Genomic DNA, 3,765 nt, shown 5'->3' with positions numbered 1-3,765 from the left:
CTCTTGCTGCTTTTAAGATTCTCTCTTTGTCTTTAGCCCTTGGCATTTTAATTATGATGTGTCTTAATTAGTGTGGTCCTCTTTGGATTCCTCTTATTTGGGATTCTCTTCACTTCCTGGACTTGTAAGCCTATTTCTTTCAACAGGTAGGGGAAGTTTTCTGTCATGATTTCTTCTAATAGGCTTTTAGTACCTTGTTCTCTCTCTTCTTCTGGCACCCCAATAATACGGATGTTGATATGTTTCAAGTTGTCCCAGAGGCTCCTTACACTATCTTCATATTTTTGGATTCTTTTTTCTTTTTGCTTTTCTGGATGGGTGTTTTTTGCTTCTTTGTATTTCAAATCTTTCACTTGATTCTTGGGATCCTCCAGTCTGCTGTTGAATCTCTGTATAATATCTTTAATTTCAGTCAGTGTATGTTTAATTTCTGACTGGTCCTTTTCCATTTTTTTGGTATTCTCATTAAGATCCTTGAAGGTCTCACTAAGTTCCTCAGAGGTTCGTAGAAGGTTCTTGAGTAGCCTTATAACTGTGGTTTTGAACTCTATGTCCTCCATTAGTTGCTTTCCTCCATATCTTTCATTTGTGATATGTTTCTTTGTCTCTGCATTTTTGGCTGACTGTGAGGATCCTCTGTGTCTACAGTGGAAGAACTGCTGTTCTGGAGATATCCTTATGGGGTAGGACTTGCTTCAGTGGGGCTTTGGTGCTCACTGAGTCTGCTTCTTGAGTGTGTCCCTTATGGGTGTGAGGAGTTGAAATCTGGTATCTGGCCAGTGGTACCCTGGCTCCTGGATCTCCAAGTCAACCACTGTGTGTGTCCACTCAGCAAGAGCTACAGTGATATCAGCAGATTTCTCCTCTTTGTTTGAGGTTTGGAAGTTTTGGAGCTCGCTGACCCAGCTGCAGTTTGTTAGGTTAGGCTGCAAAAGTGCAGGTGGTTCCTTTGCACTGCTGATCACAGCTTGCATGGGGATGTAAATTGAGTAGGGAGGGGTCCCAGAGAATCACCAGGGCAGAGCAAACAGCAATGGCTGTCGTCAGAGTCTCCCCGATTTCGGGCAACTCCGAGCAACTCTGCACCCCTGCGTGCCCCAGTCCCTCCACGTCCCGGAGTCCCGCGCCCCCACAGCAACAATGATCCCTGTGAGCAGCACTGTGAGAAAGCCACCCTCGCTTTCTGACCTGCTGCAAGACAGTTCAGTTTCTCCTTGTAGGAGTCTGGGACCCCAGAGTCTCGCCGTAAATGAGTTCAGTGCATTCAAGAGCTTGTATCCCCTTCTGCTGCGCACCCAGATGCAGCCCGATTCACGTGTACCTCCGTACCTCTGTTATTGGCGCCTCTGCACCTCCTACCCGGTCTCAATGCACTTTTTCCTTTCCTTCTAGTTGTAGAACTTCCACTCGGCCAGCTTTCCTGTGGTTCTGGATGATAGCTGCTTTGTCTTATAGTTGTAATTTTAATGTTGTTGTGGGAGGAGGCATGTACAGGTTTATACTTTATGCCACCATCTTTGTTCTCTGCCAGGGATTTATATTTTTAAAAAATTATGTCATCTGAAAAAGTACAATTTCTCATTTTTTTGTTTATTTTTTATTTTTTATTGAATTTATTGGGGTGACATTGGTTAATAAGATTATATATGTTTTAGGTATACAGTTCTATAATACATCATCTGTATATTGTATTGTGTGTTTACCACCCTAAGTCCAGTCTCCTTTCATCACAATTTATCAAATACTGAAATAAAACACAGACTGAAAGAAAGTAGGCAAACATAAATATACAGCCCAATAAATGGCCTCAAAGAGAATGCCCATATAATCACTGCCCAGGTCAAGACCTTACACATTTATTTTTGGTATATAAGAGGACTACTTTCTGTCCTCAACCAACCACCCTCTCTCCTTTTTAAAAAAATATGTTTTTATTGATTTTAGAGAGAGAATGGAGAGGGAGAGAGAGATAGAAGCAGCATCACTGAGAGAGAAACATTGATTGGCTGCCTCCTGCACGCCTCCTACTGGGGAACGAGCCCACAACCCGGGCATGTGTCCTGACTGGGAATCAAATCAGTGACCTCTTGGTACATGGGCCGATGCTCAACCACTGAGCCACATTGGCTGGGCTGCAGATATTTTCTTAAAGAGGTTTTATTTGATGACTCAAGTAACATTTTCTGAGGTAAAGAACTTCACATCACATCCAGAGACATTTTTCTCTCCCCACAGTCCTGACTTGAGGTGAGGGAGTCCCTTTGTGATGAGATCAGTTTATTTCTAGCTTCTAAAAAATCCCCATGTTTCTCAGTAGCTCAGATCAAACCAGATCCCCCCGATTTGGGTAGAACTAACTCAAATACCTGAATCAGTTCCAGAAGCATCTCTGGTTTTACTGTCAAGGGTCAGCAAATCTCCTCTAGGCCTCAGCTCAAGATACACAGTATTTGGTCAGCCTTGTATTTGTTTGCATAAAATGTTTTCTAATTCTTGTATAATTTATCATGTGTATATTCCTAAAATCCTACTCAGGAACAAACCACCATAGTATGGGTTTCTAAAGTTGACCCCAGCCAACCTGAATCCAAGTCTCTGGGGATAGGGTTCTGGACACCTCCTTTAAAAAAAAAAAATGCCGTTACAAGTACCTCTACCTGCTGAAGTCTAAGAGCCTTTGCAGTAGAACAACTATAAGAGTAAATGGAAAAAATAAGTCCCAGCAAGCAGAGGCAGGCAAATTTGAATTTGAGGATTTAATACTAATGGGTGAGTAATATTTAAAGAAAACAAAACAGGTCATGAACACCTTTGCTTCAACAAGTCCATTTTCAGCTAGGCTGGCTGCATCAGTGTGCTGATGCTTTCTCTGCCTCTGAGAGCTTCTTCAGAACTTGGTTGACCTTGGCCTCATCAAATTCCAAACACAGAAATTCAGATTCCTGTCCAGCTCCATTATAGTAACAGGGGTGTGTATCTGAGCTGAGTGTGACTGTGATTTGCCATCAACTCTCCAGCTTAGGCCCTGAAGCCCACTGTCCCAGTGGCTCTGGTTCCTCAGGCTCTCTCAGATCTTTGTCTTATGACTCTTCCAGAATTTAGAAATGATAGCAGCTTGATCAGATGTGACCCCTCCTTGCTTTTTGGTTTGAGCAGTCAAGAATGCTTCCAGCTGGTTGAAATCCATGTCTGCAGATGCAACAGACTTAAGAATCCCCCTCACCTTCACCAGAAAAGGCTGTAACTCCTTGGGTGGCACCTCCTGGTAGAGCTGGCTCCGCAGCAGCTCCTCAGTAATGCCCAGTATATAAAAGTAAAATTGTTATGATGTTGTCACTGACTGAAACCTTAAACATTGCAAAAATCCTCTTCATCTATAGCAGGGGTCCTCAAACTATGGCCCATGGGCCACATGCGGCCCCCTGAAAACATTTATCCGGCCAGCCGAGTGTTTTTGCCGCCGCTGCCTATTGCTTAGCAGCCCACTCGTCCCGGGTCTGCAGTGCGCATGTGTGGGATGTGCGCCACTCTCACCGACTCCTCTCCTTCTCTCAGATGGACGAGTTACGAGCTTGCCTGTGCAGAGCCTGCTGCTGCCTGAGGACCGAGGTAAGAACAAGTTATGATTTATTTTTTAAGTTAGGAGGTCTATTTTTTTATTTTATTTTGCAGTTAGCGGGGCCTTTTTTTTTTTTGAAGTTAGGAGAACCTTTTTTTTGAAGTTGGTTAGTTGGTTGGGGGGGGTTTCTAGGGGGGGGGCAGCCC

At 43.7% G+C, this 3,765-nt stretch overlaps 1 pseudogene; it reads right to left on the bottom strand.

The window, feature by feature from the left end:
• Positions 1-2,628: 2,628 nt before the first annotated feature.
• Positions 2,629-3,765, bottom strand: part of LOC102763636 — a 5,915-nt pseudogene continuing 4,778 nt past the window's right edge.

This window comes from Myotis davidii, unplaced genomic scaffold (assembly GCF_000327345.1).
Source record: "Myotis davidii unplaced genomic scaffold, ASM32734v1 scaffold392, whole genome shotgun sequence".
In the NCBI taxonomy this organism is placed as follows: domain Eukaryota; kingdom Metazoa; phylum Chordata; class Mammalia; order Chiroptera; family Vespertilionidae; genus Myotis; species Myotis davidii.
Note: the sequence above shows the minus strand (reverse complement) of the source record. Positions and strands in the feature narration are given on the sequence as shown.